The sequence below is a fragment of the Arvicola amphibius genome, chromosome 13 (assembly GCF_903992535.2).
Source record: "Arvicola amphibius chromosome 13, mArvAmp1.2, whole genome shotgun sequence".
Taxonomy (NCBI): Eukaryota; Metazoa; Chordata; class Mammalia; order Rodentia; family Cricetidae; genus Arvicola; species Arvicola amphibius.
This window is the reverse complement of record NC_052059.1, coordinates 62081589-62092321: the sequence shown is the minus strand read 5'-3', so window position 1 is coordinate 62092321 and position 10733 is coordinate 62081589.

The following is a 10733-nucleotide window of genomic DNA, read 5'->3' as shown; positions in this document are numbered from 1 at the left end:
GCTGTTTTTCGTGGACCCTGGAGTATACAATTTACTAATTGGCTCTTGAGATTATTCTAGTTTACTATACCAGGGGTTCCTTTCACCAGTGCTGAGACCTTACTTAAAGGACTCCAATTTGGGCAGACTTATTAAGCAGGCACAGTCTCCTAAGGAATGCTTATATGCACTGGAGCATCATCTTCATGGTTTCATGGTGCCAGAGTCAAAGGCAAACTCAGGTCAATGTTGCCACATGGCAAGTCCTCTTAGCAATTATCCCAGAGAATCTTTCAGCACAAATCTGGCTGAACTCGGTGATGGGTGACTAGTGAGCCAATGACGGGAAAGGTTTTTGGGGGGCTACCCCAACCTAAGACAGGAAATGTGTTTTGACCTGGATGCTTTCCCATGACGGGTAAGGGGTATTGCCTGACGTCCAATGCCACCCAAGACAGGCCTAGTCATAATTTATATAAAAGGGGGACCTGTAGGGCCCAGGTCTGCCCTTGTTCCTGGGGCTCACCTTGAGGACGGTTTCTGGTCAGATGACTAAGCATCCTGTTTGTTCCTGTGCTCCCTCTGCCCAGCCTGGTGATTTGTTGTAGGGCATTGTTGACTCTATTGTTGGCATGGTAATTTCCCACCTGCCTAGGTGGAAGTCCTTGTGCAGCAGTTAGATATGGTAATTTCCCACCTGCCTGGGTGGAATTCCTTGGGCAGGAGTGGGGTATATAAGATTTTCCCCAAGGCTAAATAAACGGCATTCGGCTGATCTCCTTTCGAATGACCCAGGTCTCTTTGTGTGTTCTTTCAATCTCCAGGCCCTTGTCTGACTCGCGTAAGGTACAGTGGCGCGCGAACTGTACCGAGGGGTAACACAGAATCGAGTGTTACAAGTTGTGATCTGCTATGTGGGTGCTAGGAATCAAACCCAGGTCCTCTGCAGGAAAAACTAGAGCTTGTAAATGGCAAGTCACCTCTCCACCCCTTAATGTATATGTTTTTAATACTATGTTATATGCAACACAGAATATTTTATCATAATATAAATTTTCACATAAAAAGCCAACTCAAAGATGAAAAAAGAACCCACAAAGAATCACCAAGAAATCCTATGTCTGTTTCATGCTTGCTGAGGAATTTCATAAGGAAATTTTCAACTCGAACTATAACTCTGTCCCCTGGCCTCTTATATACATGTTGTGTGTGTTTTGGTACATACGTCAAGGCTAGCAGTTGACATTCTCTTTGAAAATTTCTTTTCATCTCATTAAAAAAATCATATGTGTGTGTGTACCTGTGCCTCACACATGCCAAAAGTGTGTGAAGGTCAGAAGAGAACTATCAACAGCTGTGTTCTGCCACGTTGTGGATTCTGGGGATTGAACCTAGGCCATTGGCTCTGCCAGGAGGTGCCCTCACCTGATTAAGCACCCTGCTGTTCCTCCACCTCAGCTTTTTAGACAAATTCTCTCACCCAAATCCCCACTGTGTTTGACTGCTTGTCTTGGAGTACACTGATTGACCTAGACTTGCTGGCAAGTGAGCTTTGGGGATCCTACTGTATCCACATCTCCAGCACCAGTTTCTCAAGGTGCTGGGGGTTCTGAAGTCAGGGACTCAGGCTTGCAGGGTTAGAGATTTACCAACTAAATTGTAACAATCACTGCAGAACTCTTTCCTAGTCCTTGTTTCCTGTTTCTCACTAGTTTATAGGCAGGAAATGATGCCCTCAACAGTAGATTCTCCGTAGTTCACATGCTTCTTGATCATGTCTGTAGTTGTGAGGTTATTTAGTCTATAGTTATTCAGTCTTCCAAATTAGAGCTTCATACAAATAATAGAACGGTAAATTATTGTTTCAAAGTATTTTTGCTTAATAAGTGTATTCTTTAAAAACACTGAATTTTCCAGCTGTATTTATCCATTCTGCCAATCCACTTCTTTCCTGCATGTAACTTAGATATCTACTGTACAGCATACAAGTCTACTAGCTCTCAAGACCCTCTCATTCTTAAAATATAACATTTCTCTGTCCAGTCAGCTTTCCTGACATTCTATAAATTAAAATATTGAAAACAATGAATGATGCTCAATTGAATGCCTAGTATTTTTTGTCTTTAATCTTTTTGAAAATCAAAGCAAGGAAGCTATGATACCATGGGTTATCTCCTTCTGGATAGATTTGCTCAGTTTTGGTGCTAATGCATGGAGGTATAAGGCAAAACCATTTGATACCACCTGGTGTCTTTATTAACATGCACATTCTGTCTATTGTCTGAGGACTATGCTGTGTCCCTGTTGGCAACAAATATGGAAACATTAATTCTCGGCATTGAGAAATGAAAAAAAAAAGTTAAAGTATTGATGACTGAAAATTTAGATTTTTGTTTGTTGTTATTGCTATTCTAAATATGTTTACATTTCATAGTCTTAAGAGCCGAAATTTACATAGATATATGAGACCTTTAGAAGTGTCATGGGCCTGTGGATTGTGTCATATTTCATTGGATGTAAGGCACAATGGACTGCATGGTGACCTTTTATTTTGTTTGGTAGCAAAGTAAAAAAACATTGCCAATTATAGTCATAAAATATCATGAGTTATAAGTGGCAGACATCAGCGATGCTAAAGTGTGAAATAAAGAGTAAGGTGGGTGCAGTGGAACTGCCTGCATTCCTACCTACTGGGAGGATTACCAAGGTCAAGGCCAGCTTAGGGAATATAGTTTTAAAATAATGTAAAGATACTTGAGTAAAAAATTTTGCATCTGCAGTATGTATAACTGTTATTTCTCTTCATTGAAATATTGTGTTTGTTAATATTAGGAAGACCAATCATAATTGTATTCAGCAAACCCTGAGCTCTCAGGGGCTGTAAGCATTTGTACATGCTCCTGAAGATGTGAGTTGAAGCCTCACAGCAGCACTGTGTAAGAGAGCTGCAGTGTTGAATCCCCATCCTACAGGTGGAGAGATTGATTTTTTTAGCTCATAGGAAGACTATGTTGTAACTAGTAATACTCAGTGATTAGAGTAGGATTCAAATCCAATCTGAGTTCAATCTATTTGGCATTCTCCTGTTATCCAGAAAGGCTGCACTGAGGAAGGATGTAGCTTGTGATAGAGCACTTGCCTTGAATGGGACAGCCATGCACTATATGCCTAGCACAGAAAATAAAGACCTGAGTAGAGAAATAAGTAAATAAGAAAATTTTAGCTTCTTCTCTTACATCAGAAGAACATGCACATTGGTGTCTACTATTTACACTTGAGTGTGCCTTTACATAATAATCTGCAATTTTCTAAAATGTTTTCTCAATTTGTAGGAGTGCACTGCACTACGCCTCTGCCCATAACCATCCAAATGTGGTAACATTGCTGTCATCCAATGACTGTACCAATATTAATTTGAAAGAAGATGAAGGCTGCACACCCTTGATTAAGGTAGCTATCGGGAAACACTTTTGGTATAAAATGGATTAGAAATTATCCTTGTTTGGTTTTTGTTGCTGTGATGAAACACTGGCCAAAACCATGTCAGGAAAGGAAGGGTTTATTTGGCTTACAATTCCACATCACAGTCAGTCAAGAAGGGAAAACAAGTCAGGAGTTCTGTCAGGACCTGAGGCAGGAAATGAAACAGAGGTCATGGGGGAATGATGCTTTTCCATGGCTTTTTCCAAGACTTGCTTAGATGTCTTATACTACTCAGGACAACCTTCCCAGTCATGCCACCACTCCTAGGAAGCTGTGCCCTCCCATATCAACCTCAATCAAGAAAATACTATACAGGCTTCCCAGAGTCCAGTCTGGTGGAGGCAATTCTTCAAGTGAGGTTCCTTCTTTCCAGGTGTCTTCAACCTGTGTCAAGTTATCAAAACAAGCAAATGAACAAGCAACCTCTCCCACTACCACAATGGCCAAACAGTGCTAGTGAAATGCTTTACTCTCTAGGTGTGGTGGCACACCTCTGAAACTCTACCACTTGGAAAACTTTGGTGGGGAGGTTATGGATTTAGGAAAGTCTGGGTACTTGAGGACCCTCTCTCCAAAAGAGAGGGATAATATGCATAACTTAAATAATTGGTCTGATCCAAGGGTAACTATTCAATAGTATTGTTGGAATGCTTATTCAAGTTCTTGATTTCAGTATCTCTTTCTTTATACAATACCCACAGGCCATGCAGTGGTACAATATAGAGTGCGTCTCTATACTACTGAGGCACGGTGCTGATCCCCACATTGTAGATGCCAATGGGGATGCTGCCCTCCACCACGCCATTTGCAGAGGGAACATAAACATTGTCAGCAAACTTCTAGAGTATAATGTAGATATTAAAGACAGAACAGCGGTAAGAATCATTCAACTTCATTCACAATGTACTTCCAGCAGTGACACTCAGATCACTTTCCACATTCTGAAGCTCAAGCATCTCACTGAATCTGCTCAGAGTAAAGCATTTTTTTCCAAATCTGTTTTTCATAGTTTTGTAGGTAACTTAAAGAAACTCAGCACAACACATTTTGTTTCAAACTTGGGCTTTACTTTAAAATTGAACAAGTAAAGGACTTGGGTCCACATATTTCACATACACACAAACAATATAAAAATAATTTTAAGATAAATGTATGTAGAAAAAAACAAAAATCTGTTACAATTAAGAAGTTACTGATGTGGCTTGTCCCTCAGAAATGAGGCTGGAGTGGGAAGGTCACAGGCACACAGGTATATGTGGAAATTTGATCATTGAAGAAAACATCCTGAGAAGACATTTTCACTTAACTTTTTCAGATTTTATATGTATATAATGAAGGGGCCAAAATGTGACTCTATCTTAGACAAAGAGTGACTCCATTGTAATTAATGACCTAAGCCTGAATCCAGGAAGTTCCCCAGTCAAGTTTAGCCAATTGGCTAAACAGTTCCAAACCTTGCCTTATAAGGCTGGGAGACCAGAGTTGCAGGATCTGGGGGCTACTGACCATATGTGACACAAAACTTTTACAGTGGATGAAACTGTTACTAGTTCTATCCAATCAACATGCCCCCCCCATGTAACTGCTCCCTGACTGCCCAATTATTGAAAAGATATTTAAAAGATTAAAAAGATATCCTTGTATCTAGGCTGAGCAAAGTATCCCTCCATAGGGAATGGGTTCGAAAAAGCCAATTCACACACTAGGGGTAAATAAATCCTGGACCCACTGCCAGTGGACCCACAAAACTGACCAAACCATACGACTGTCACCCACATTCAGAGGGCCTAGTTTGGTCCTATGCCAGTTCCCTAGTTGTCAGTCAAGAGCCTGTGAGTGCCCACAACCTTGGATCAGCTGTTTCTTGCAGGTTTTTTTTCTATAATTGACCTCATATTTGATCATGAAGCAAATCTAAACAGATAAAAAAGTGGAAATAACCCTGTGCCTTATTGGATCACTTATGTGATAAAGTTAGAATTCAACAACACTAATTGCAAAATTCCCACATACTCATGTAAACTGAACAATTCTCGACAGAAATACCCCTGGATCAAGGAAAAATAAAGGAAGCCTTCCTCGAATTTAATGAAAATGAATGCATGACATACCCAACTTTGGGATACTTTGAAAGCAGTACTAACAGGAATATTCATAGCACTAAATGCCTACATAAATAATCTGGAGAAATCTCACACTACCATCTTAACAGCACACATGAAAGCTCTAGAACAAAAAAAGCAAACTCACCCAGGAGGAGTAGACACCAGGAAATAATCAATTTGAGGACTAAAATCAATAAAATAGAAACAAAGTCAATGAAACAAAGAGTCGATGGGACAAAGAGATGGGTTTTTGAGAAAATCAGCAAGATAGACAAACCCTGATTCAAACTAATCAAAAGAAAGAGAGACAAAATCCAAATTAACAAAATCAGAAATGAAAAGGGAGACATAACATCAGCCACTGAGGAAATCCAAAGAATTATCAGGTCATATTTCAAAAATCTGTATTTGAGAAAAGTGGAAAATCTAAAGAAAATGGAAATTTTTCTTTTGTGTTTTAAACAAGGTATAAAGCAAGCAGAAAAGCTAGCTCTGTTTATAAACCCTACTTAACCAATTGCCAGTTTCCATTACAAATGGATAACAACTAGCTAATTACCTTGAACCATTTAAATTCAACATTAGGAGAGACAGGGGCAGACTTGATATAATTATTACACCTAATGAAACCATTAGTAACTGTAATTTTAATATTGTCAGAACCAAGCTCAAATGTTCTTTCAAGCCTAATCCAATTTGGTTTCTAAATTGATATTAGCTATTATGTATGATCAAAGTGAGTAATTAGTCAAGGGAGGTCTTAGCAGGGAAACTGATCTCAAGTGATTTTAATAAACAGACATTCAGTTGCCAGACATCTTCCATGACTTTATTGAAAAATCATTAGCATATAAATTGACATGATTAATACAAATGGAAATTTTAGACTAATGTAGAAATTTTAGGCTGATACAGAAAGTAAAAGGTAATGTGATGAGTGTGGTGACCATGGAGTGTTCCCCTTGGCGTGAAGAGACCAACATCTTGGATATGCAAAGGATTAGAATACAAACCACAATATCACTAACAGAAATGAGATTTTAGCATATTCTTGAGGCAAATGAAGCGAAAGGGCAGTTGTTTCTATTTTTTAAATATCTGACTGAAACAAAAGCAGACATCATGTTTATGACGTTAGATTGGCAGAAAACCATATTAACACATGAGTTTTCCAGAACCCATTACCTGGTGATTGCAGTGTAATGAGTGTAAAATCACCACCTGATCTAGATAATGTCAGTTCCCCACGCTATCAGAATACTAAGCAGAAGTCTTCATGAAGACGTATAGTCAGACACGCTGATAAATGACACAGGCTCCAAAGGCACAGAGGTGATGCTTAGCTTAGGAGAAAGAAAAAGCTCACATCACAATGAGTTTTTCTCCATTTTCATTCTGAACTGATAAAAACCAATCTCTACCTCTATCTCTGTTATTTTCTCCTCTCTCTGACACACTTCTTTTCATTAAAAAGCTAGATAGAACACACACACACACACAGACAGACACACACACATATGCCAGCAGTTTAGAGCCCTTATATTGCAATCCTATTGATCTGAGTTCCATTCCAGAGAATACAATAAACAACAAGTGTCTCACATATGTAATCTCAACACTCCTAAATCCAGATTGGAGGCTGAGAGAGTAGAACAGCTCTGAAACCTACAAAACAGCCACACTGGAACACACAGAGGCTCAGAAACATTGGGAGATCCTGTCTCACCCAGTGAAAGCAGGGAGCCACCTCCTGAAGGTTATCCTCTGCCCTTTACACACACACACACACACACACACACACACACACACATGCATGCACGCACACACACATGCACTAGCATAGACCAAACAGGCATATTAATTCACACAAACAAACACACACTCCAATAATATTTTTTAGAATGATACAAAATTGATTATTCAGATAATAACTGGTGTCTATATATTCATTTGTACTCCTGTTGTGTAACTAACATATAAGGAAAGTATTTTCAGGGTCTTCTCAGTCATCTTCAGTGTTTCTATTTTCCATGTGACATGTGTCCTGGAAAACTATACTTGTACCACATGGCCCTGTCATTCCCTTTTTCTAACTGGTTTAAGCATACTTAGTTAATGATGAAGCAATGAGTGAAACATATGACATGTGAAAATGTGTGTAAGGCTCACAAATATCTCGAGCTTTGATGTGTTCACGTTCATCATTCTCAAGGAAACCAATGAACTGAAGATTTTCACATGATACACTTGAGCAGTTTGGACATACATGTAGTATGTGTACTTCCTCGTCTGTTTTCCTTTGACAAACAATGCTTCCTAAGCTATTTTGTTTAATCATCTCCATGTTACATAGTTTGATGATGTTGGGTAAGCTTTGGAATGTTTGAGTTTTTCACATAAGTAGCACAAAGTCTCCTCAAACCTGGTACAGAAAGGTAAACATAGATTGCTAAGTTAGGAATCTCCCTGAGATGTCATGAATGATTAAGTCCTAGAATCATTATTTGTAATTGGAATAAAAGTTGGTGAGGCTCCCCTTCTGACAAACAGCATCAAATGCATTTTTAAAACTGGCACTTCCTAAATATGTCTGATTAAATCAGGTGGTGTTCTATGTATCCTATCTAAGCAAACATTATATAATTGTCTCAATTCTTTTGGCATAATCCACTGTGAAATACCCTTCAGCCCTTCAAATGCATCCTTCGGGCTCTGTCCATGTCATTCAATGATGGTTTTATTATTTTCTATTGCTGTAATAAAACACCATGCCCAAAGCACATCTAGAAGGAAGGTTTTCTTCAGAGTGTGGCACATGGTTCCAATGGGATACATTCAATTTTATCACCACCATGATTCAGGCTGGTAGGCATTGTGCTGTAGCAGAAGCTGAGAGTTAAATTTAACTCTATACAAGGAACCGAGAGCTCACTAGAAATGGCGCCAGTCTTCTGAAACCCAAGACCACACAACTCCTCCAACAAGGCCACACCTCCTAACCTTCCCCCCAAATAGTCCCACTACCTGGAAACCAACATTCAAATATATGAGCCCATGAGTCTGTTCTCATTAGAGCCTCCACAGAAATGCTGGAACAGGCCATTACATTCATCAGCCATCTATAAAAACAGTTATAGCTAAGGAGTAAGAATTTGTATGGCATCTCCCAGAACCCTTACTTCAGCTCCATATTTCCCATCTGCTGTGGGTAGTGGCAACTTTATTTATGCATTTCAAAAGTCATGCTCCCTATTCTGTTATCCCGGGAACCTAATGGGCAATTGTGAAAGGCCATGGGGAAGCAGTAGTGTGGTGCAGAAGAGAGAGGTTCTTTTTGTTTCCAAATCCCCCGATTGTCACATCCTCTTAATCTGGATGGGATGTAAAATCTTTGTCATAAAGACAGGAGAGGATACATTATGTCTCTTTATTCCATCTTCCCATTATAGAGAAGTAGGAAAGAACAGTAGAAAAGAAGGCATAAAGCTGAGCAGATTCTCCCCTTTTAAGATTCTCAAACTCTGGGCCTTTGACTAAAACAGAACGGAAGCAAAGGTTTCAGGATATCCGCGGTTATAGTGATAACATTAGCCTGAGCAAACATTTGGGGACTCTAAACCAAGACCCTGCCATTAACAGATAAGTTCTAAAATGAATAAAAAATAAGTGAAATTTTCAATGAAATCTAACATCTCAAAATTCCCTTAAAGGTTGAAAACAAAAAGGGAGAAGATTTCCTCCCTCCACCTCGTATTCATGACATCGTGCCCCAGCCTCCTACCCATGCCGATGCAACATCAATTTCTCATGCTAGTGACAGAGGTGACAATCAACATGCCTCTGAGGAAACTACTGTTAACACCACCACCGTGGATCCCACACCTTCTTTAGGTACTTACACTGGGCAAGCAAGGGGGAGAACACATGCTGACCCCGAGCTTGTTCCTGGTAGCCACCATGAACCCTGTGCAACATTCTTACCCTGTCCTTTTTACCTGCTTAGAATAGAACACAGTGTCTTAGCTTCACTACTGATCAGGAATCTGTTCTTGTTTCTATCCCAGGTGACGTGTTGAACCCTACTCAGAACTCTAATATGCGGGTTCTTGCTTCAAGTCCCCCTGAGTATACCTGCTATGCAGTAAATACTCCCTCTAAGATTTTTCTTATGTGTGCAGCATTCACATCATTGCTGCTCCTAACATCATTAATATGGTTGGTGAAGTTTGTGACTTTGGAGATGACGTGGGTATTGAACCTAATTTAGCAATCCTGCACAGTTAAAGTTACAAGGAGCTTAACAAGGTAAGTTAGACCATAACAATAGCTTAAAATAGATAAATATTTCTGTGCTAGAAATCCAATTCTCTTTGGCTCTAGTATGTATGATAAATAAATTTCATACTTTGTATAGGACTCTTTAGATATTACCTAAACCTAGAAAAAATGATTATCTTTTCCAGTCATATTGAAAATGCATCACATAAAATTAACAAAATCAGTTTAGTTCAACCAAACTGATCAAGTAAAGTTGGTAAGCTCACAGTTGTCTCCCATGCTGGAATGACGAAATGATTTTCACTCTTAATGTGAAACTTATATTTTCTGAATGGCTAAGCAGGGCAATGTAACTGTTAGATATTAGTTTCTATTTTTCTGTGTCCATACACTGACTTATGCAGACAGCCTCATTTTGTAAACAAACACCCCGAATGAAACAACCTCTGAGAATAAAACCAATGAAACAAGACTCCACAGTCTCACCATGCTCAAATACAATGATATTCATTGTGACACGACACTACATAGGATTCTACTGGTGATGCCTCTGTTACTGCTTATCTTGACAATATCACCAATGATGTTCTCGATACTACTCATAATTCTTGCTTTTCTCTTTAGTTTCTGCTGAAGCACCAATGAGGAGCTACTGTCATCAACTGACAATCTGTCAGAACTATTTATTTGAGGTTTTCTTTCATTTTATTGTTTTAAGAATATTTTCAGTTTACTCTTTGACATTTTAATGTATGTAATTCAGATCATCCTTGTTGCTCATGTCTTCCCCATCTCTGTCCTCTGCCTCCATCCCATCCCCTAACTTGTCCTCATGCCATTTTTGTGTAATTTATCTTAAGGAGTATGACGTCCAGTAGGATCTCCCAC